This window comes from Zootoca vivipara, chromosome 4, assembly GCF_963506605.1.
Source record: "Zootoca vivipara chromosome 4, rZooViv1.1, whole genome shotgun sequence".
NCBI classification, from domain to species: domain Eukaryota; kingdom Metazoa; phylum Chordata; class Lepidosauria; order Squamata; family Lacertidae; genus Zootoca; species Zootoca vivipara.
In genome coordinates this window covers 100,572,755-100,598,283 of record NC_083279.1, presented here as the reverse complement: position 1 = coordinate 100,598,283, position 25,529 = coordinate 100,572,755, and the positions used below count along the sequence as shown (strand labels likewise).

The 25,529-nt window shown below is 45.2% G+C and overlaps 1 pseudogene; it reads right to left on the bottom strand.

Annotated features, from left to right (window-relative positions):
* The window catches only part of LOC132592083 (zinc finger protein 850-like), a 236,806-nt pseudogene that overhangs the window by 7,897 nt on the left and 203,380 nt on the right, over positions 1–25,529 (bottom strand).

Genomic DNA, 25,529 nt, shown 5'->3' with positions numbered 1-25,529 from the left:
TGTGTGCCTGTCAATGCTGTTGCTTACAGTAAATAAGAAAAGAGGAGTAGTTTTGTATATAAAGGAGAAATATGATCCAAAGTTGATTTCCAAGGATGAAGAAGGGAGAGTGATTGTAGTCCAAATGATGCTGCAAGGGGAAAATTTGATTATTTTTGGCGTTTATGCACCAAATGAAAATAAGGCTGAATTCTATAAAAGAATTGGATGATCAGAAGATAATTTTAATGGGGGATCTCAGTGGAGTGGTAATGCCAGAATTAGATAGATCAGTAAAAAGGAAAACAATGAAAGAAGGCAAGCTACCAAGACATTTTTTTATTTCATTGAAAACATTGGACTAGTTGATATTTGGAGACTGAAACATCCAACTGCGAAACATTTCACATTATTTTCCAAGCCGAACCAAAGCTCAGTAAGAATAGATTTCACTGCATATGGATATCCAAGGAGCTGGTGCCAAGAACAATTAAAAATGATATCACCCCGAGAACATTATCAGATCATAATTCAATATTTATGGAACTGAAAGGAAAAGAACAGTCCTCCATCATATGGAGGATGAATGAAACTTTAATTGATGACCAAACAATAGTGGAAAAAGCAAAGGAGGCTATTTTAAGTGGAATTTACATAAAGAAACTGGACTCGAAATGGTTTGGGATGCGAGTAAAGCTATAATGAGAGGCTCCTTGATACAGAAAAATAGCTTCCAAAAGAGAGAAAGAGAGAAAAAGAAAGAAGAAATCCTGAAGCACCTCATGGAGAATGAGAAAAGGTTAACATTGAAACCTAAAGATGAACAAATAAAACAAAATATTAAGATGTTGCAAACTCAGTTCTCCATGTTGGTGAATCAGGAGGTTGATTGGAAGATAAAATTAATGAGACAAAAGAATTTCGAATCAGCGAATAAGACTGGAAAGCTACTAGCTTGGCAGTTAAGAAAAAGTCAAAGTCAGTATACAATTAATAAGATTAAAATAGGAGATAAGATGACAGAAGATCCCAAAGAAATAAGAAATGCCTTTCAAAAAATTTATAAAGATTTGTATAGGAAGGAGAAGGAAGACATGAAGAAAACAGAGAGATATTTGGAAATTTATAAAGTAAAACAAATTCCACTAGGAAAAAAAAAACCAATTGAATAAGAGACATGGGGGAATGATCAATGGTCTTCAATGTCTGTATACTAATGCACAGAGCATGGGAAATAAACAAGATGAACTTGAGCTCTTGGTACAGGAAACTAAATACGACATAATAGGCATCACTGAAACCTGGTGGGATGAGTCTCATGACTGGAATGTAGTAATAGAGGGATACAATCTATTTCAGAGAAATAGACCAAACAGGAAAGGAGGAGGAGCAGCGTTATATGTCAGGGATGTGTATACCTGTGAAGAGATCCAGGATTTAAAACTTCAAAGCCAAGTTGAGAGTATCTGGGTCAAAATTAAGGGAGAGAAAAATAACAGTGATCTCATTGTGGGAGTCTACTATAGATCCCCAAGCCAAAATGAGGACACAGATGATGCCTTCCTGGAACAGATGACCAAGCATCCTATATAATAAAGTGCAAGTGTCTCTGCGTCCAGTATTCCCTGTGTCCCTGGTTGTCCGCTACTGCGCTTGTGCCCCACGGACACAGGGATTGGACGCAAAGACTTGGAACGCACGCGCTCTCTCCCCAGCCCCCACCTACCGCTTCTCTGCGGCCGCCAAACGCCGCTCCCGGCCGGACTGAGCGTTGGCGGCAGGGGGGGGAAGAGCGCACGTGTGTGTACGTCCAGCGGCAGGGGGGGGAAGAGCGCACGTGTGTGTACGTCCAGCAAGCGCTTCTCCAAACCCAGGGATGTCTCCTTCCTGTCGGCGGCTGGGGGAGAGGAAGGAAGGAGGAGAAAGGGCTGCTTTCTCCTCCTTCGTTCCTGTCCCCCTGCCGCTGACAGGAAAGACAGGTCCCGGGAGCACTAGATCAAGGAGCCGGTCTGCAGAGTCAGCACCCAGCAACGCCGTGCTGGACTGAGGAGGCGCTGCTCCATGCGGCGCTGCTGGGCACTGACTCTGCAGACGGTGCTCCATGCAGCGCTGCTGGGTGCCGACCTGGCAAGCCGCTTCCTTGATCCGGCGGCCTGCCGGATCGGCGCTGATCAGCGCTGCGTGGAGCACCGGATCGAGGAGCCGGTCTGCACTCAGCGCTCAGCAGATCGGGTCCTTGATCCGGTGCTCCACGCAGCACTGCTGGGTGGCAACCCGGCAGGCCGCTTCCTTGATCTGGCGACCTGCCGGGTCAGCGCTGATCAGCGCTGCACGGAGCACCGGATCGAGGAGCCGGTCTGCAGAGTCAGCGCCCAGCAATGCCACACGGAGCATCGCCTCCTCAATCCAGCACGGCGTTGCTGGGTGCTGACTCTGCAGACTGGCTCCTCGATCCGGTGCTCCGCGCAGCGCTCACATATGTTATAGCGCCCGTTTATTTAACGGGCTGAATGACACTAGTTCTAAATGAAGTGAGATAGTAGTAATGGGGGATTTCAACTATCCTGATATGGGTTGGATGTCAAACTCAGCCAAGAGCATAAGGTCAAACAGATTCCTCACTGGCCTTGCAGACAATTTCATTGTCCAGAAAGTGGGAGAAGCAACAAGAGGATCAGCCATTTTAGATCTGGTCCTAACCAATAGTGATGACCTGGTTAGTGGGGTAGAAGTGGCAGGGCCATTAGGTGGGAGTGATCATGCTTTTCTGGAGTTTATTGTTTAGCGGAAAGGAGCAACCAAGCATACTAAGACTCAAATCCTAGACTTTAAGAAAGCCGACTTCAGAAAACTTAGGGAAATGCTGGTTGAGATCCCATGGACAGAAATACTAAAAGGCAAGGGAGTTCAAGATGGTTGGGAGTTTGTTAAAAGGGAGATATTAAAAGCACAACTTCAGGCAATACCAATGAGACGGAAACATGGAAGGTGCCTAAAGAAGCCAGGGTGGCTATCTATAGAACTTTTAACTGAGTTAAGATTTAAAAGGGATATGTACAAAACATGGAAAAAGGGGGAAATCACCAGAGAGGAATTCAAACAAATAGCCATAGATTATGCCTTCCTGGAACAGATGACCAAGCATTCTAAATTAAGTGAGATAGTAGTAATGGGGGATTTCAACTATCCTGATATTTGTTGGATGTCAACCTCAGCCAAGAGCATAAGGTCGAACAGATTCCTCACTGGCCTTGCAGACAATTTCATTGTCCAGAAAGTGGGAGAAGCAACAAGAGGATCAGCCATTTTAGATCTGGTCCTAACCAATAGTGATGACCTGGCTAGTGGGGTAGAAGTGGCAGGAGCATTAGGTGGGAGTGATCATACTCTTCTGGAGTTTATTATTCAGCGGAAAGGAGCAACCAAGCGTACTAAGACTCAAATCCTAGACTTTAAGAAAGCCAACTTCAGAAAACTTAGGGTGCAGCCTTATTTGCTGATAAGGGTCCTTTAAGTTGCGCCCAGGCAGGACAGAGATAGTCAATAAGACACCAGGGTTGAATTCAGAGAAAGAATTTAATTCTTATTAATAAGAGACTCAAGGTGGTCAGCCACGACAAGAGTAGAGAAACACAGCTTGCAAAGCTTCTTTATACACTTCTTTGGGCTCCTTTCCCCCTCCCTGTAAATGTGCGCACGCAAGGGGTTCACGCACGCAAGGGGGTCACTAGTACACGTCCTGTGCGTAAACACATGCTGACTAATGCTGCCCCGGTAGCATCTTCCAGCAGCCTTGAGTGCATAGACGCAAAGGTCAGAAACACTGAGGCAAAGGCAGGGGTAACATAAACAGGGCTATAGGGGACAATGGTGATTTACGCATCTTCCCCCTCCTTCACATCGTCTATGCATATTGTCAATTACTGTCGAATTCATATCTCTGGGTGTAGACTCTAAACACATGCTGGCTCAACAAAGCCTTTAGCCTTCAGTTTTACGCGTCAAGCCAGCAACTTCGAGCAGCCTTGAGTAAGGCTACACGTCAGGCATAGCAGCTGATAAGCCCTTCTGTGTTCCAGACAGGGCCAGCTCATCTGGCCTTGATAGCTTAGCATTCTGCCTGGCTTCCCCTTTGGCACACAGAGGCATAGAGGCAAAGCACTTTAAGCAAAATGGTCAAAGGCCTGGAAACGATGCCTTATGAGGAACGGCTTAGGGAGCTGGGTATGTTTAGCCTGGAGAAGAGAAGGTTAAGGGGTGATATGATAGCCATGTTCAAATATATAAAAGGATGTCATATAGAGGAGCGAGAAAGGTTGTTTTCTGCTGCTCCAGAGAAGCGGACACGGAGCAATGGATTCAAACTACAAGAGAGAAGATTCCACCTCAACATTAGGAAGAACTTCCTGACAGTAAGAGCTGTTCGGCAGTGGAATTTGCTGCCAAGGAGTGTGGTGGAGTCTCCTTCTTTGGAGGTCTTTAAGCACAGGCTTGACAGCCATCTGTCAGGAATGCTTTGATGGTGTTTCCTGCTTGGCAGGGGGTTGGACTGGATGGCCCTTGTGGTCTCTTCCAACTCTATGATTCTATGATTCTATGAATACAAAAGTAACAATGCAGGAGATTCAAATGGCAATAAAACGTACGAAGCAAGGCAAAGCTCCAGGACCGGATGGCTTTACAGCAAAATATTATAAAACTCTTAATGGAGAATTGACACCTGTTCTTTGGGAGGTGATGAATAATATTTTGAAAGAAGGGCAGATCCCGAATACGTGGAAAGAGGCATATGTACAGTGGAACCTCGGTTTACGAACACCTCGGTTTAAGAATTTTCGGTTTACGAATGCCGCGGACCCACCTGGAACGGATTAATTCACTTTCCATTACTTTCAATGGGAAAGTTCGCTTCAGTTTATGAATGCTTCCGTTTATGAACAGACTTCCGGAACCAATTACACCCATGCTTCGGGTTACGTACGCTTCAGGTTGAGTACCAATTGTGTTCATAAACCGAGGTACCACTGTAATGCTAATCCCTAAGCAAGACACAGATCGTTTGAATGTCAAGAATTATAGACCAATATCGTTACTAAATAATGATTATAAGTTTTTCACAGATATTATGGTGAACAGATTAAAAGAAACTCTTAATGGGTTGATTCATTAAGATCAAGCAGGTTTCCTTCCTGGTTGACAATTAAAAGAGAATATAAGACATATTGTGGATATAATAAAATATTTGGAGACCAGGAATGATAAACAAGCAACATTCATGTTTATAGATGCGGAAAAAGCTTTTGATAATATTCCGTGGCATTTTATGAAGAAAAGTTTGGAACTGATGGGAGTTGGAGGATCTTTTGAGGAATAGATGCAATATACTCTGAACAGAAGGCAAAATTGATTGTGAATAATATATTGACAGAAAATTTTGAAATAGCAAAAGGTACTAGACAGGGGTGCCTGTTGTCTCCATTATTATTTATCGCGGTCCTGGAGGTATAGACAAATAGGTTAAGAGATGCTTCAGAAGTGAAAGATATAAGGATTGGTGTAAAGGAATTTAAGTTAAAAGCCTTTGCAGATTATTTGGTTTTAACATTAGAAGAACCTCAATCCAGTGTAACAAAAGCACTGGAGAAAATGGATGAATTCGGGGAATTAGCAGGGTTTAAGTTGAACAAAATTAATACTAAAATGTTAGTTTAAAATATGGTTAAAGAAAAAATTGATGAATTGCAACAAAGGTCTGGGATTATGGTGGTAAAGAAATATTTGGGAATTTGGTTTACTGTAAAAAATTTATGATAACTACAAACTGGTATGGAAAGAAATTAAGAGTGTATTGGAAATATGGAATAGATTAAACTTGTCATTTTGTGGTAAAATATCTGCGGTAAAATGAATTTATTGCCTAAGATGTTATTTTTATTCCAAATGATTCCAATAATTAAGGGGACAGGACAATTTAAAAAATGGCAAAAAGTACTTTCAAGATTCAACTGGCAAGGGAAAAAAGGATAAAATTTAACTTACTAATAGATGAGAAAGAAAGAGGTGGATTCTCTGTGCCAGACTTGCAACTTTATAACGAGGCGTCCTGTCTATGTTGGTTGAAGGAATGAATTGCACTAGAAAATACAGACTTATAAGATTTGGAAGGATACGACAACAGATTTGCTTGGCATTCGTATCTTTTGTATGATTAAGTTAAAGTACATAGAAGCTTTACAATCCATGTGATAAGAAGATCCATATACGACGTCTGGGAAAGGAATAAAAACCTGTTGGAAAGGAAAACACCATGGTGGATTCCACCTGTGGAGGTATTAACTGTAAAGAAATTGAATATAGAGGGAAGGTGGGCCACCTATGAAGACATGTTAATGAAAACCGATAGAGGTTGGAAATAAAGCCATATGACCATATTGAGGATGTTTTTGCAGGTTGGTTGCAATATCATCAAGTAAAAGATGTTTTTATGTGTGATAAGAAAGTAGGGTTTGAAGATTAAAAAATCTAGATTTCAAATTGAACTGTTGGAAAGCAGAAGTAAATGGCTATCTAAAATGTATAATCTTTTATTAGAATGGTATACAAAGGATGAACAGAAAAAAGAAGTTATGATATTAAAAGCACAACTTCAGGCAATACCAATGAGACGGAAACATGGAAGGTGCCTAAAGAAGCCAGGCTGGCTATCTAAAGAACTTTTGACTGAGTTAAGATTTAAAAGGGATATGTACAAAAAATGGAAAAGGGGGGAAATCTCCAGAGAGGAATTCAAACATATAGCCAGCACGTGTAGAGACAAAGTCAGAAAAGCTAAAGCACAGAATGAACTCAGGCTCGCTAGAGAGGTTAAAAGCAACAAAAAGGGCTTTTATGGGTATGTCCGTAGCAAAAGGAAAAACAAGGAAACAGTGGGGTCACTCAGAGGAGAAGATGGTGAAATGCAAACAGGGGACAGAGAAAGGGCAGAACTCCTCAATGCCTTCTTTGCCTCAGTCTTCTCCAAGAAAGAAAACAACGCCCGACCTGAAGAATATGGAGCAGATGATTCAGCAGGGGAAACACAGCCCAGAATAAGTAAGGAGGTAGTACAAGAATACTTGGCTAGTTTAGATGTATTCAAGTCTCCAGGGCCAGATGAACTACATCCAAGAGTATTAAAAGAACTGGCAGAGGTGATTTCAGAACCACTGGCAATAATCTTTGAAAATTCCTGGAGAACAGGCGAAGTTCCAGCAGACTGGAGGAGGGCAAATGTTGTCCCTATTTTCAAAAAGGGGAAAAGAGAGGACCCAAACAATTACCGCCCAGTCAGCCTGACATCAATACCAGGAAAGATTCTAGAGCAGATCATTAAGCAAACAGTCTGTGAGCATCTAGAAAGAAACTCTGTGATCACTAAAAGTCAGCATGGGTTCCTGAAAAATAAGTCATGTCAGACTAATCTGATCTCATTTTCTGACAGAATTACAAGCCTGGTAGATGAAGGGAACGCTGTGGATGTAGCCTATCTTGATTTCAGCAAGGCCTTTGACAAGGTGCCCCATGATATTCTTGTAAAGAAGCTGGTAAAATGTGGGCTAGACAATGCTACCATTCAGTGGATTTGTAACTGGCTTACTGACCGAACCCAAAGGGTGCTCATCAATGGCTCCTCCTCATCCTGGAGAGTAGTGACTAGTGGGGTGCCACAGGGTTCTGTCTTGGGCCCAGTCTTGTTCAACATCTTTATCAATGACTTGGATGATGGGCTTGAGGGCATCCTGAGCAAGTTTGCAGATGACACCAAATTGGGAGGGGTGGCTAACACCCCAGAGGACAGGATCACACTTCAGAATGACCTTAACAGATTAGACAACTGGGCCAAAGCAAACAAGATGAATTTTAACAAGGAGAAATGTAAAGTACTACACTTGGGCAAAAAAAATGAAAGGCACAAATACAGGATGGGAGACACCTGGCTTGAGAGCAGTACATGTGAAAAGGATCTAGGAGTCTTGGTAGACCACAAACTTGACATGGGTCAGCAGTGTGATGCAGCAGCTAAAAAAGCCAATGCAATTCTGGGCTGCATCAATAGGAGTATAGCATCTAGATCAAGGGAAGTAATAGTACCACTGTATTCCGCTCTGGTCAGACCTCACCTGGAGTACTGTGTCCAGTTCTGGGCACCACAGTTCAAGAAGGATACTGATAAGCTGGAACGTGTCCAGAAGAGGGCAACCAAAATGGTCAAAGGCCTGGACTGGACTGGATGGCCCTTGTGGTCTCTTCCAACTCTATGATTCTATGATTCTATGATAAAATGGGCAATAGACTTTGGGTATCGTCAGGGGATTGTTGCGGCTACTCTCGAGTAAAGACGCTCCCGTCCGCTCTATCTTTCAGAGTTTTATTGTGCATATTATTTGCAGTGCAGAGATAACAGAAAACACGACTGCCTAGTCCGATTCAGAACCCGGCAATGGCTGCTTCCATCATCGCGTCTTGGACCAGCATAAAAGCCTGGGCACCCCAAAGCGCCTCCCCCTAGCCCTGCGCGTGGGCGCGCACCTCAATTTGGGCGCTGGAACGGGCTGCGTTCCTTCTCCCGTCCTCTGGCTGGAGCGTTGCAGAGGCTTCGGTACCTTGCTGCGCTGTCCTTCCCCCTCTGGCCAGCTGGCTTGGTGCCTAGGCTCTGACGCGTCTGAGAGCCCCCTCTCCACCCCGCTCCATTCCTCATTCCCTTCTCCTGACCCACTGCTAGTGCTGTCAATGGCCGACGTGCTGGTCAGGTATAATATTGAATGTGATACATGGCTAAGATTATGGAATGAAAGTCTAAAATTTACAGCATGTGTTGCTTTAAAAGAAAATGTAATGGAAATGGTGTACAGGTGGTATTTAACACCAGTAAAGCTGGCTAAAATGTATAGCAGGCGTCCCCAAACTTCGGCCCACCAGATGTTTTGGACTACAATTCCCATCTTCCCCGACCACTTGTCCTGTTAGATAGGGATCATGGGAGTTGTAGGCCAAAACATCTGGAGGGCCGCAGGTTGGGGTTGACTGATGTATAGGATGAGTAATAGATTATGTTGGAAATGCAAAGAGAAGGATGGAAATTTATATCATATGTGGCGGACTTGTGACAAGGTAAGAACATTCTGGGAATTGGCACAGAGGTGGAAAACAAGAGATTCCATCAATAGAAGAATGGAGAGGTAAAATGATAGAGTATATAGAACTGGCCAAGTTGACTGGAAGGGTAAGAGAACAAAAAGACCAGAAAACTCAAAAAGAATGGAGTAAATTTTCGGAATATCTTAAAGCGTATTGTAAAACAGTAAGAACACTAACAGTAATGATGTAACAGCTGCAATAGTAGAAATAGAGATGATGATAAAGTATATATAAATAGAATATGGAAATAAAAAAGCGTGAAATTCAAAAATCAACAAAGAAAACCAAAGATTAAGTAAGGGAAGTCAAGTTCGGCAGAACAGATATTGGACAGTTTGTATTTTAAAGAGATATCCCTAAATTTGTTATCTGGGATATATGTGTATGTGTATGTTATGTTTATGTTTATTTATGAGAAAACAATAAAAATTACTGTTAAAAGAAAAAAAAACATTCTGGGAATTGATCTATAATGAATTGAAAAAGATGCTTAAATATACCTTTCCCAAAAAGCCGGAAGCATTTTTGCTGGGCTTGATAGGAGAGGAAATTGCAAAGGTAGATCAAAGACTATTTATGTACGCAACAACTGCGGCAATAACTTTATTAGCCCCAAAGTGGAAGTAACGATGGAGGAATGACAGACGAAGATGATGGACTATGCGGAACTGGCAAAACGGACCTGCAGAGTTCAAAACCAGGACAAACTAAAATTCCAAAGAGATTGGGAGTGAATTCATTGACTATGTAAATAAAAACTGTAGAAGGTTGAAGACACTAGCAGGATTGAAATAACTCCTATGACATGGACTTTACAATATAAGATGAAACTGTGAGACATAGATTTGAAAAGGAAAAGCTGGTTGGCAGGTCAGCAGAGCAGGAGGGAAAGAGATTGGTAGGCGTATATGGGAAATTACTGATTCTTGTTTAAAGTGAAAATTCAATAAAAATTATATTCAAAAGAAAAGAGAGAGAAATTCTCGCCTGCTGAATGCGTCTGAATGTTTGCATGCATTTCAAATAATAGTTGTGCAGAAATACATCTCCCCTCCTCTGGGCTCTTGGCCCCAACTATGTCCCCCAATTAAAGATGGGAAAAATGCACAGATGAGTTGGAAAACCAACAGAATGAGACCAAATGGAGAAAAAACTCCTCCCTCCTTACCCAGCTGCCTCTGTCTGGTGTCCAACAGAGGCCTCTCTGCCTCAGAAGAAATCTGGCCCATTTCTGCAAAGAGATCTTTTCTCTGAAAAAGAAACAAGCATTCAAAAAAGAGAATGGGGAGGAGGATTATAAAATGAATGTCGGGGCCAACAGCTTTAAGGGTGTAGGATCTCACTCCATGGATGTCTTCCCATAAAAAGGATGGGCCATCAATAGAGCAATATGAGATCTTCTCTGTCCTGTTTTGAGCCCCTTGGGAGTATCCAGAGGAAAGTCTCTCCCACCTGCTTTCTCTCCTCTGCCTGACTCAGGAGGAAACCTTCGGCCAGGGCCACCGCCTGGGAACTGGTCTCCGCTCCGCATTCCCTCACCCAGCTCTCCATCTCCGGGGGAAGGACAGCCAGGAACTGCTCCAAGATCACCAGGTCCAGCATCTCAGCTTTCGTGTGCCTTTCTGGCTTCAGCCACTGGTGGCAAAAGTGGTAGAGTCGGCTGCAAACCTCTCGGGGTCCTTTGGCCTCCTGGCAGCAAAACTGCCTCAACTGCTGGCTCTGCACCTCTGAGCGGAGGGTGTTCTCCTCACCCAGGATCTTCTGCACAGAGTTTTCCCAGAATCCCCCACTGCATCCAGTTTGGTTGGCATGGCCTCTTCCTGCTTCAGGGCCACCTGAGTTTCGCTCATCCATCTGTGCTTTCAGGAAGCCTCTAAGAGATCGGAAGGAACCCTTTGGTCTTCTGCCAAGTTCTGCCTGTGCTAATGAGAAGCTCTAGCAAATCCTACAAAGCAAATACATTGTTCTGTTACAATAGTTGTATAATATCAGGAGAAGGAAAAGGTTCCCTGAGCAAGCATGGATTAGTCTTGTTGGGAACCAGCATAGGACTGCACCACAGCCCATAATTTGAGCAATCTTTCTAAAAAGGAGGAGGAGGAGGAGGAGGAGGAGGGGGAGGAGGAGGAGATGTAAGCCTCTAGCTCTCCTAGAAGGAAGACTGCAATGCAAAAGGGGATTTCTGGAGATTAATCAGCCTGGTTTCTTCTGCCTTCCAGTCAATGCATGAAGTCAGAACTGACTAAACAGGGGAGTCATTTGTATCGTTCTGCCCGGACACTGAGGTCCAGCGCCGAGGGCCTTCTAGCGGTTCCCTCGTTGCGAGAAGCCAAGTTACAGGGAACCAGACAGAGGGCCTTCTTGATAGTGGCGCTCGCCCTGTGGAACATCCTCCCACCAAAGGTCAAAGAGAACAACAATTACCAGACCTTTAGAAGGCATCTCAAGGCAGCCCTGTTTAGGGAAGCTTTTAATGTTTGATGAATTGTCTGTATTTTAATATTTTGTTGGAAGCCGCCCAGAGTGGCTGGGGAAACCCAGCCAGATGGGCGGGGTATAAATAATATATTATTATTATTATTATTATTATTATTATTATTATTATTATTATTAAAAATGGATGCTTGGTTCTAGTGGGGGTCCTCACCCGGGGGTCTCAGGAGTTGCCCCCCCACCCCCCTGCTTCTGTCTCCTTTTTTGCACCTGGACTCTCTGCACGGGGCCAAAGACATCTCCCTTGAAAATTAGTGTGAAGGGCAGGAAATTTATCATTCTGTTAGATAGCTTAGCACTCACAATATATAAGGTTGTATATAGTCTCCCTGCTTATTTAATTTATATGCAGAATTCATCATGCAAAAGGCTGGACTGGATGAATCACACTCACACAGCCATTGATGCCAAGGTCCCTGGAGGCTCAGTGAGTAGCAGTGCCCATTTCCGGCTCAGCTGGTTTTCCATTGTTATAAGAATTTTGAGGTCATATATATATCCTATATAATAATGTCCAAGTTGTCCCTGCGTCCAGTTGTCCCGTGTGTCCCTGGGGTACTGCGCATGGGCCCCAGGGACACAGGGATTGGACAGCAGAGATGACGTACACACACACGCGCACGCTCTCCCCACCCCCCACCCCTCTGCTAACTGCTGCTCCCGGCCGGACAAGCGCCTCAGTGTGCTTGCGCTAAAGAGCGAGGAGGAGGAGGAGGCTGCTTTAGCCCCCTTCCCCCCCCTACGAACAGCAGACCAAGGGGCTCAGTACCTTGGATGCCGGTCTGGTGGGACATGACGGCAAGCAGCCGCCAGGAACTGCCGCCTCTCGGGCCGGGGGCAAAGGCAGGAAGCGGCGCCGGGGAAAGAGAGCCGCAACTCAGCGCCTCGCTTGCCTTCGCCCCGGCGGAGGCTCCTTCGGGCCAGGCAGCGGCGCCAGGACTCGGGCCGGAGACACCGGGGAAGCGGCAGAGACACCGGGAAAGCGGCAGAGTCACCGCTGCCATGTGCAGCTGAGGAGGCGGCAGGCTGAGGAGGGCGGCCCGGGCCGAGGCGGCGGGCGTCGAGCCGAGGGGGCTGCCGGGGAGGCCGCCTCGAGCTCCAGGCTCCTTCCTTCCTCCTCCTCCTCCTCCTCCAATGGCGACAATGGTGGGACCCTCTCCTCCCATCTCCCGGCAGCTCCGGCCGCCCCTCGCGGCTCCTCACGGGCGTCGCCATAGCCTCTGGCTGGCTGCTGGAAGAGGAGGAGTAGGCTCGCTGGCCCTGGGATCCACCCACCGCCGCCTCCTTTCCGCCCCTTGGCTGCCTGAGCCCCGACACCTCTCCTTTTCCTAGCGGCGCCCATGGTGTCCTGGCCGAGGAGGTGGCGCCGCGGCCCCGGCTTCTGCCGAGACACGCGCTCTAGCGCCCGTTTTTAAACGGGCTGAATTCCACTAGTATATTATAATTGTTCATAAAACATGTACATGAATGTACAGAAACATGTCTGAAGCAGCACAGGAAGACAGGCCTGACTGACACCATTTTGACTCTCTCTCTGACCAGGTGTTCCTCTGCAAGGAAGAAGGGGGGTGGGGGGAACCTTCTCATTGCCCCAGGAATTAAAGTGATAATCCCTGGCATCCTGATACCTGAGTGCCAGACAAAAGGGTGTGATTAACTTGGCTGGGAAACAGGGAAATGTAAATATCTCTCAATTTTGTTGATTAGGTTTGGGGGGCAGGGGGCAGGGTCCAGACTGCTCAGATTACTGCCACCAGACCTCCCCTTTCATGATGTACCTATGATGAATCTAGGGAGGGCGGTCTTGGGCTACACCCCTTCTGTGACATATGGGTGATGCTTCTGGGGGTGGGGTGGGCTGAAACCAATTTCAAATTTCTATTTAAGGGCAGGACACCTTTGTTTGGGGTTCCTTCCTTGTTCTCCTGCGTGAGGGGAAGGACCCTGTTGCAACAGCAAAAATAAAAGGCTTTACTTCTCAAAATTCTCTGGTTGGCCTCTGTTATATATTCCGACTGATGGAGAACCCAATAAGGGCAGATTTTTGCTTATATCACCAGCAAGAATCCCTTTGGGACAGAGAGGATGTGGTCCTGGGATGCCATGCTCTGGGTGCGAGGGGATTGCTGCAGTGGCCTCCGTGTGGAGCTGCCCTTGGAGACGAATGGGAAACTGGTTCGCAATGCAGCAGCCAGACTATGGGCTGGGCCTCCCTTTATTCCGGGCCTTTCTCTCCCACATTTTCTTCCTTCCTCCACGTGGGCTTTTTTTCCTCTTTTTTTTGGGGGGGGGGCTAGTCCGCCTCCTCGTCCAGCTTTGAAAAACCATTTGCACATGTTTCCTCTGTTGTGCAATGACGCTGAGCGACGTCACGCAGAGTTAAAGCCCCAGGGACTCCTTTGTTTGAAGGAGGGAGATTTCGTGGGAGTTTGGGATCCTCTGATCTCCAGGAAGGAGAGCCTTGCAGACCTCGCCTCCCCTCCTTGGCAGGACCCTCTCCTCCCTGACTTGGGTTTGCCCCCCCCCCCGGCACCCTCACCTGCTGCAGCCCTGGGACACCCCCCCTGTCTCCCCACTGCACCCTCTGGGGGGGAGAGAGAGAGAGAGAGGAGACTCACCCGATCATCCCAGGAGGGAGGGGACAGCGATGCAGCCCTTGCAGGAGAGACACCAAAGCAGGAAAGGAGGGGGGGGAGGGAGGGAGGGGCGGAGGGCCTTGGCTCTGGAGGACCAGCCCCCCTTGCTTCCTGTCCTCTCTAGGAAGGCAGCTCTCTTCCCTTTAACCCTTGCAAAGCCCAGCTTGCCCAGCTGCCCCCGCTGCGTCTTTCTCTCTGGCTGGCGCGCATTGCAGACTTCCAGAGATGCTTTTCGGTGTAAGAAGCCTCCTGCTTTCCTTTCCTTCTGGAGTTTCCACCTAGGCTAACATTGTGCTCAGTAAAGTTTTATTCATTTACTGATGAAGACTCTGCCTTATTAATTTACGCTGCGAGTCAAGGACTGGGGAGGGAGGGGCCTTGGCTCTGGAGGACCTGCCCCCCCCTTGCTTCTTGTCCTCTGTAGGAAGACAGTTCAGTTCCCTTTAACCCTTGCAAAGCTGAGTCCACCCAGCTGAGCCCTCTCTCGCTTGGCAGAACAGCAGCTGTTTATTATTTTTGATGGATTTAGGGGGGGCAGCTGCAAATTGCAAAGCGGGAGACACAGGTTCTCCAGTATTTCCCCATTGTGGCCAATACACATGATTATTCATACGCTTCTAGCGACAGTGCGAGCTCCACCACGGCAAGTTCCGATACGGATGACACAGTCATTGAGAAAGGAGCACATGCTATGTATCCAGGCCATCAGAAGACGATGTGCTATAATCTTTAGAACCACTGTTCACTATTGGCAAGAGTTCTCCCAAAAGTCCCGATAGGGAGACACTCAGCAAAGAGGATCTACATCTGATGCGTAGATCTGGGAGAGTTACTAAGGGCGTTCCTCCCAATAGGTACTCTCGAGAGTTTGCCAACACAGCCATTGCAAATATAGCTGTAGCTTGCACTTCTGAACAGGTTTCAGACACTCAGGCTCAGTTCAAAGACGTGACAAAGCAACAACAGGTTGCAAGGTTCAACACTGTTTTCACCAACACAGGTAGAGAAAAAATGGTAACCCAGGCTCCAGCTGGTAAGAGAGTTCGAAGAGTGGAAGTAAGACAACAGGTCCATAATATGTGGATGGCAACTGTTTGTTTTTGTCTATTAATGATGCCTTATCTTTCGCAGCTCTTGTTGCCAAATATGGGGGAGTATGTTGGGATATTTGTACACCGAACTGCTCAAGCAGTGAGGAATGGTGTGGATTGTGTGTCTGACTTTCCTGTGGGAAAGGAAGCTGTGTTTATTTATCTTCCTTTCTCCGCATGTGATGTTATTGTGCTCACTTCACTTTCGCTTCTGTCTCTTGATGTGACTGGAAGCAAAGATGTCGAGCTCCGGATTTTACTTTGTACATAGCCCTAATTAAAGTAGTTCTAATTCTACTCTTTGGCTCCCTTTTATCTGTGTGTACTCTGCTCACACCGAGCAGGGTCGGATATAACCGTGCACACTGGTCTGCTCTTAACCAGGCAGCCAGGGAGACGTACATCGGAATGCTGGGGACAGACTCACCGAAAGCCCCTGCCCAAAATGCCAACACCCCCGTCTCCCTACTGCACCCTCTGGGGGGGGGGGGGAGAGGAGACTCACCAGATCCCAGGAGGGAGGAGACAGCGATGCAGCCCTTGCAGGAGAGACACCAAAGCTGGAAAGGACTGGGGAGGGAGGGGCCTTGGCTCTGGAGGACCTGGCCCCCTCTTGCTTCCTCTCAAGGAAGGCAGCTCAGTTCCCTTTAACCCAGGCAAGTTCAGCCAGCTCAGCCCTCTCTCGCTTTGCAGAACCTCAATTTATTATTATTTTGATTGATCTAAAGGGAACAGCTGCTTCCCTGGTTACGTCAATGGCCAGATAGCCTTTTGGGGGTGGGGCTCTTGGTAGGGCTTTGAGCATCTCCGTCCCTTGGCCAGAAACTGGAGGAACAGTTTGCAGGGAAAAGGGCTTTGCAGGAAGCAAGGACCCTCATCCTAGAATTCAGGAATGGGAGAGATAGAAGGGTATCCTAGGGTCATCTAGTCCTGCCCCCTGCAATGCAGGAATCTCAGCTAAAGCATGCGTCCAATCTCTGCTTAGAAACCTCCAAAAAAGGAGAGTCCACCACCTCCCAAGGGAGACCTTTCCCCTTTCAAACTGCTGTTAGATGTCCCTCAAGGCAGCGGGTCCTGAGTTCTAGCCCTGCTGAAATAATCACACTGGCTACCAAGGAGGAACCAAGCGAAGTTCTAAATAAATAAATAAAGCCTATTCCCATAATAAATGAGTAATACTTTCTTATGCATGCTTTTAATGCTAAATATATAAAAAGTATATCATTTCCCCTTCCAGAAATGCTTAATTCAAGGGACTAACAATGGATGGTTGTTGTTGTCAATAATTGTTAAATTGATATACCTCCCTTCAAAATAGGGAAAGGACTACAACACGGCTGTATATTTTCTCCCTGCTTATTTGACTTATATGCAGAATTCATCATGCAAAAGGCTGGACTGGATGAATCCCAAGCCGGAATTAAGGTTGCTGAAAGAAATATCAACAACCTCAGATATGCAGATGACACAGCTTTGATGGCAGAAAGCGAGGAGGAATTAAAGAACCTTTTAATGAGGGTGGAAGAGGAGAGCACAAAATATGGTCTGAAACTCAACATCAAAAAAACTAAGATCATGACCACTGGTCCCATCACCTGCGGCCAAATACAAGGGGCAGTGAGAGATTTTACTTTCTTGGGGTCCATGATCACTGCAGCTGGTGACAGCAGACACGAAATTAAAAGACACCTGTTGCGAGAAAAGCAATGACAAACCTAGACAGCATCTTAAAAAGCAGAGATATCACCTTGCCAACAAAGGTCCGTATAGTTAAAGCTATGGTTTTCCCAGTAGTGATGTATGGAAGTGAGAGCTGGACCATAAAGAAGGCTGATCGCCAGAGAATTGATGCTTTTGAATTATGATGCTGGAGGAGACTCTTGAGAGGACATCCCATGGACTGCAAGAAGATCAAACCTCTCCATTCTGAAGGAAATCAGCCCTGAGTGCTCACTGGAAGGACAGATCCTGAAGCTGAGGCTCCAAGACTTTGGCCACCTCATGAGAAGAGAAGACTCCCTGGAAAAGACCCTGATGTTGGGAAAGATGGAGGGCACAAGGAGAAGGGGACGACAGAGGACGAGATGGTTGGACAGTGTTCTCGAAGCTACCAACATGAGTCTGACCAAACTGAGGGAGGCAGTGCAAGACAGGAGTGCCTGGCGTGCTCTGGTCCATGGGGTCCCGAAGAGCCGGACACGACTAAACAACAAGAACACCTCCCTTCATCAAGAGATCTCAGGGATGTTTAAAACATAGAACATATAAAAAGCAGGCAAATGATGATGCTTCTTTTCCTCTGCCTTGTCCAGGCCACTCTTTCCCTCCCTTAAAATCATTGTGTGTGGAAGTCAATAAATCCACACCCGCACCATCTTGGTCTCCTATGTGCCCACCCTCTTCACCTTCCTGACCCACCGGATTGGCCGCCACCTGCCTCCCTATATCCACATCCTGCTGGCCTGCCTCTACCTTCTCCTGCCACCCAGGGTGAACCTCCTCGTCTTTGGGGTGAAGACCCAGCAGGTCTGCCAGAGGGTGCTTGGCCATCCTGGGTGCCAATCCAGGCCCTGCCAGGCATGGTGCCTCTCCCACAATGCTGGCATTTGGACAGAAACAACGAGAGGCAGGAACGAATGTTTGCTTCCATTTTATTTATCTCAGGTCTGTTTCCACTTATTTTTATTAGTAAATAAGGTAAGCCTAAGGTTCTCTCCACATGAACCCTGTGGGACGATGGGCTGCTTCCAGATTCAGCCGAGTGGAGACTCAATGGCTGGAAGTGCCTTTGAGCAACTGCAGATGGTTCGACATTCCTGGACCGGGAGAGCCTGGCCACAGCAGCTCACGCCTTCGTTTCTTCAAGGCTGGATGACCACAGTGCCCTCCATGTGGGGCATCCCTTCGCTTGATCTGGAACCTGCAGCTGATGCAGAATGCTGCAGCACAATTGCTGTCAGGAGTGAGGCCTTCTTGGCATATGACCCTTTGCCCCGGAGGGCTTCACTGGTTGACCATCGGCTACCGGGACCAGTTCAAGGCGTTCCCATTAGCACAGAAAGCCCATCACCACTTGGGACGAGATTCCCCATGAGGTGATCTGGCGTGGAATGACCTTTTTATTTTCATGGTACAAAAGATAGTTTTAAAGGAAGCAATGGTTAACACCGTAAACAACAAATAACTTGTCCTTATGAAATTGCAGGCTTTAATCATGCCATGTGTAAAAGTTTCATTTGATTACAGTGAATGAAGAATGCAAATGCAATAACGTATATATAATCATATATATATATGATAAGAATAGTATTGGAGAAAACTGGGTATTGAAACGTGCTTAATCTAAATCATATATCCCAGTTTTCAGTGGCCCTTTAAAGTACGCTTCACGCAGAGTATACGCAGTCAGAAGTCGACCTGGCTAAGAAAACACCACCAAGAGCGTAGGGAATTATCTCCCTTATATGAAACCCCTTACTAGCTGTATGCTTGTAAAAGCATACAGAAGAAAATACAAACTGTTGGGTTTCTTTAACTGAAAAACAAAATGACTCTAAAGACACTTTAAACTAAAGATAAATGCTTTCTCTCTTAGCAATGTTATCTACCCACATTCAAAGCCTCCCACAAACCTCCCATTAAACTACCCAAGAATTAATAGCATTCTAGCATTATAACTAAGCAATCATACTAAGATTCAACTAAGGAATCTCTTAAACTGAGAACAACTGAGAGAGTGATCTACTAAGAGATGAATCAAATTGAAAGGATCTAACTAAGAGATACAGAAGGCTTTCTGGCAGAGCCTTATATACAAGAAGCAGAGCCCACGCCTGTGAGCAATTAACAGAAACACCGGCACCTGTTTATCTTAAACAGACAGTATTTACATTAGACCGGCTCTAAAGTAACTTGACTATTCAAAAAATCCAACATAACGTTTATAAAGGAGTGTTTATTAGAACATCAGTCTAAAAGAAGAAATGTGAAACAAAAAGAAAAAAGGAGATACAGTGGTACCTCGGGTTAAGAACTTGATTCGTTCCAGAGGTCTGTTCTTAACTTGAAACTGTTCTTGACCTGAAGCACCACTTTAGCTAATGGGGCCTCCCGCTGCTTCTGCGCCGCCGGCACATGATTTCTGTTTGCATAATGAGGTAAAGTTCTTAACTGGTGAGAGAAGTTGCACAAGATGCTGATTTGATCCAAGAAACATCAGAACAAGAGGAAATGTGGGACTCTGATCTCCCAGTGGGAGTGGGAGATCAGGTCGAAGATGAAGAATGGGTATGGGTCTGTGCTTCTCTGGTGAGGGAAGGGAGGCGGGGCCCAAATAGAAGACAAGACATATTGGGGGGGAAGGTGGAGGAAAAAATTGGGTGCGAGGTAGATGCTAAAGTTAAAGGGAAGCAATTACAGAATAGAAGATTGGGAGGGTGGTCTGGTTTGCTGGAGGCCAGGGCGGGGGTGGGATGAAAGGAATATATAATTATAATTAGGACGGATCAAGGTTTGAACTGGAAAGGGTTAAGGAATGAGACATGGTATAGCTGGAATTATAATTTAGGATGAGAGTTTATAATTTAACATATCAGATGGGATAGAAATAATAGTTTAGCATATTATTGGAATATTTTAAGGGAAAAATTAGAGGTTAAGTAGAAATAAATAATGAGTCAATGATTAAATAATGTGAATTATATTAATAGTGGATGAATGACAGAAGAAGTTGATAGAATATATGGAATTGTCTGGGGTAACCGGGAGGCTTCGAGATTGGACTGAAGAAACAGTGGAAGAAGACTGGAAAAAATTTAAAGTTTATTTAAAGAATAAGCTTATAAGAGAGTAGAACCAATGGAAGTGAAGGAGATACAAGGAGGTTGTAGATAATAACAAGTTAAAAAATAAGTATTGTTAGAAGTAGTTATAGGTATGTAGAAAGAAATGGAATAGTAGAGAAGGTAAATATCAAGGAAGATAAGATATAGAATTAAGTCAATTTTTAAGTAAAGTTAGTTGTTTAATATGATTTTGAAAATACTAAAAGAGATTTACATTGTAACACAGAAGGAGGAGGAACGAGGAAGTCATTAGATGAGATAAAAAGTGAGATTATGAAATAAGAATTTAAAAAAAAAATTTTTTTTGTATTCTGGTGTTTTTGTATTTCTGTATTTCTGTATTTTGAATGTTTATTTTTTGTTTATTTTTTGTCGTTATTTTTGTTGTATTTGTTTTCTGTTATAAAAATCAATAAACATATTTTAAAAAATAAAAATAAAGTTCTTAACCCGAGGTATTACTTCCAGGTTAGTGGAGTCTGTAACCTGAAGTTTCTGAAACCCGAGGTGTCTATAACCCGAGGTACCACTGTATTCCAGAAGACCACAATACATTTTCCCATGAGTGCTGGGTGGATTCCTGCAAGACTCTTAACAATTTAATAATAATAGTAATAATAGCAACAACCATAACAACACTCTTATTTCTCTCACGCCCTCACTGGCAGGCTCAGGGCGGCTAACATTAAATTTATAACATAAAATCAAACAATAATCAAATTACATTCAAAAAACAGGTCATAATCAAATGAAAGTCTAATTAGATGGCTTTCTGCAGGGTTAGGGTTGGGAACAGTAAGTCATCATCAATAAATATTGTATGCAATAAACATTGGCCATGTGTTATAAAAGGAATATGGATTGTGTTCCTCCACCTTCTTGATTTTCCCTGGCAAAGAAAATTTAAGATACTTAAATCATGGTGCCCAGAATTGAACACAGTATTCTAGCTGGGGCCTGACCAAGGCAGAATAAAGTGGTACTATTCCTGCCCTAGTTCACATGATGTATGCACACCATTGGAATGGCAATGCTTATCAACTGGGGCGTGGCCCCATCCAATATTTTATGTGGGGGCAAAGACCCCTCAGCCTCAAAGAGTTGGCTCTTATTCCCTACAGCCACAGGTCTCAGGACAGGTACAACATAAAAACACAAAATACACATCTGTAATCCACCTCCCAACCACATTTTAAAACATTAGATGTCAGTCAGTCAAAGGCCTGGCTAAAGAGGTGCGTTCTCCCCCTGGCACTTAAAGCTGTACAATGAAGGGTTTTTCCACACTTTCAATAGATTATTTGATGGTTACTGAGAGAGCCTTTTATTCTGAAGCTCTTTCCACATTCCAAGCACTAATCTGCTTTCTCCCTTGTATGAATTCCTTGATGGATAATGAGATTGGAGCTCTTACTGAAGCTCTTTCCACATTCGACGCACTGATAGGGTTTCTCCCCTGTATGGATTCTTTGATGGGAAGTGAGAGAGGATCTATCAGTGAAGCTCTTTCCACAATCCACACACTGATAGGGTTTCTCCCCTGTATGAATTCTTTGGTGGGAAGTGAGAGAGGAGCTTTGACTGAAGCTCTTTCCACATTCTACACATTGATAGGGTTTCTCTCCTGTATGAATTCTTTGATGGATAATGAGACTGTAGCTCTCCCTGAAGCTCTTTCCACATTCCTCACACTGATAGGGTTTCTCCCCTGTATGAATTCTTTGATGGGAAGTGAGTTTGGAACTCTCAGTGAAGCCCTTTCCACATTCCACACACTGATAGGGTTTCTCCCCTGTATGAATTCTTTGATGGGAAGTGAGTTTGGAACTCTCAGTGAAGCACTTTCCACATTCCACACACTGATAGGGTTTCTCCCCTGTATGAATTCTTTGATGGGAAGTGAGTTTGGAACTCTCAGTGAAGCCCTTTCCACATTCCACACACTGATAGGGTTTCTCCCCTGTATGAATTCTTTGATGGGAAGTGAGAGTGTCGCTCCGACTGAAGCTCTTTCCACATTCCATACACTGATAGGGTTTCTCCCCTGTATGAATTCTTTGATGGGAAGCGAGATGGTTCCTGTGACTGAAGCTCTTTCCACATTCCCCGCATTGATAGGGTTTCTCCCCTGTATGAATTCTTTGATGGGAAGTGAGAGTGTCGCTCCGACTGAAGCTCTTTCCACATTCCATGCACTGATAGGGTTTCTCCCCTGTATGAATTCTCTGATGGGAACACAGAGCAGAGCTGTCACTGAAGCTCTTTCCACATTCCACACACTGATAGGGTTTCTCCCCTCTATGAATTCTTTGATGGGAACTGAGACTGGAGCTTTGACTGAAGCTCTTTCCACATTCTACACATTGATAGGGTTTCTCTCCTGTATGAATTCTCCAATGGGAACACAGAGCCGATCTGCCACTGAAACTCTTTCCACATTCCTCACACTGATAGGGTTTCTCCCCTCTATGAATTCTTTGGTGGGAAGTGAGAGAGGAGCTTTGACTAAAGCTCTTTCCACATTCTACACATTGATAGGGTTTCTCTCCTGTATGAATTCTCTGATGGGAACACAGAGCCGATCTGCCACTGAAGCTCTTTCCACATTCCTCACACTGATAGGGTTTCTCCCCTCTATGAATGCTTTGATGGGAACTGAGACTGGAGCTTTGACTGAAGCTCTTTCCACATTCTACACATTGATAGGGCTTCTCTCCTGTATGAATTCTTTGATGGGAATAGAGATGTGAGCTATAGCTGAAGGTCTTTCCACAGTCCACACACTTATAGGGTTTCTCCCCTGTATGAATTCTTTGATGGGAGGTGAGATGGCTACTCTGACTAAAGCTCTTTCCACATTCTACACACTGATAGGGTTTCTCCCCTGTATGAATTCTCTGATGGGAACACAGAGCGGAGTTGTCACTGAACCTCTTTCCACATTCCACACACTGATAGGGTTTCTCCCCTGTATGAATTCTTTGATGGATAGTGAGATTGCGGCTCTGCCTGAAGCTCTTTCCACATTCCACACACTGATAGGGTTTCTCTCCTGTATGAATTCTTTGATGGGAACTGAGACTGGAGCTTTGACTGAAGCTCTTTCCACATTTGATGCACTGATATGGTTTCTTCCCAATGGGATTTCTTTGATGGGAAGAAAGATGGGAACTTTCCCTCCTTTCAATATATTTATAGAGCTTTTCCATTGTGGGGATTTTATCATGGTCACGCATTTTCTTGATTTCCGGTTCATCACTATCTGCAATGAAGAGCAATGTATTAGAGCCTCAGGGAGAAATTAATGAAGAATACTTGTTAGGAGTAGTAATAGAGGAATAACACAAGTGGGCTAGATGGATAGTTTTACTGAAGTGTTGGGTGCATTAAATAACGGGGATCAACTGACATCCTTAGGGGAACCTGTGATTAGATCAGCCTGGCTCTTCTCTCGGATGGATTTTGTTTGGTTCCATCATGGCATCCCCTCCATTTCCAATATCAGTCTTCTCTTTGGCCAACCAAAGGCTGACAGGAGCAAAAAAAAAAGTTTACAGTTAAAATGGTCTGGGCAGTTGAGACCAGCCTGATTCTTGTTTAAGAGGCTGCAACTGGAGGAAGAACATTAACCCTCCAAAGTAGTAATTTACTGTTCAAGATTTATTGTGGGAATATTGAAATCCCAGGTTTTAAGGGGGCACTGTTGAACTCTTTGAAAATATATGAGGTTAGTCACAGAGAGCTGTTTTGAATCTAAAAACAGATATTAAGATCCCAGAGGGAGCCTTACCAAGAGAGGCCACGATCCCACAATTCTCCTCCATGACGTCCTTATGCAGAGCTCTCTGGTCAGGATACAGCAACGCCCACTCCTCGTCCGTGAAACGAACAGCGACGTCTTCAAAGCACATTGGATCCTAAAAGAAAAAGGGAAATGTCCTCCTCTAAGACAACACTGTTGTTCACCACCACTCCTTAATCTATGGGTACAAAAGAATTTCAGAAACAGACTGGAAAGAGAAGTTGCTGAATTGCAACTTATTACCAAACTGGTCTGAATAGACATTGGATTATTATCTCATTATACATGATAAAGCTATTTTTAGCCATCTCACCCCTTGCTTTTTCTGTAAGACCAATTGCAGTTATTAACAGTCGCCCACAGGTTTACCACACCTTTCAGCCAATCACCCATTCCCACCACCCTAGAATCATAGAATAATAGAGTTGGATTAATCTGTTCCAGATGGTCCGCGGAGTACTTAAACTGAAGCGTTCATAAACTGAAGCGAACTTTCCCATTGAAAGTAATGGAAAGTGAATTAATCCGTTCCAGATGGGTCCGTGGCGTTCGTAAACCGAAAATTCTTAAACCGAGGTGTTCGTAAACCGAGGTTCCACTGTATATATGCCTCTTTCCACGTATTCGGGATCGTCCCTTCTTTCAAAATATTATTCATCACCTCCCAAAGAACAGGTGTCAATTCTCCATTAAGAGTTTTATAATATTTTGCTGTAAAACCTTTCGGTCCTGGAGCTTTGCCTTGCTTCGTACGTTTTATTGCCATTTGAATCTCCTGCATTGTTATTTTTGTATTAATAGAATCATGACTTTTAATTTCTGTATAATCTTTTAACTTTAATATTCATAGAATCATAGAGTTGGAAGAGACCACAAGGGCCATCCAGTCCAACCCACTGCCGAGCAGGAAACACCATCAAAGCATTCTTGACATATGCCTGTCAAGCCTCTGCTTAAAGACCTCCAAAGAAGGAGACTCCTTGGTAGCAAATTCCACTGCCGAAGAGCTCTTATTGTCAGGAAGTTCTTCCTAATGTTTAGGTGGAATCTTCTTTCTTGTCGTTTGAATCCATTGCTCCGTGTCCGCTTCTCTGGAGCAGCAGAAAGCAACCTTTCACCCCATGGGCGTAGGCAGAGGGGGCAGGAGGGGGCAGTTGCCTGCCCCGCTGCCCGCCCGGTGCCGTCTCCCTTCTCCCTTGCTGGCTGTTGGGCGGGCGGAGGGAAAGCCCCAGAGCCGCACAAAGCGGTTGCCTGGCTTTCCCTCCGCCCGCCCCACAGCCAGCCAGGGAGAAGGGAGACGTCCCTTCTAGCCGGCTGGCTGTGGGGCGGGCAGAGGGAAAGCCAGGCAACCGCTTTGCGCAGCTCTGGGGCTTTCCCCCCACCCGCCCCGGCGATCGCAGAGGGGGAGGAGGGAGTCGGAGCAGCCCGATTTCGGGCTGATCCTGACGCCCCCTCGCCCTTGCTGGTCGAGGAGTGGGAGGAGGGGGTCGGAGCAGCCCGAAATCGG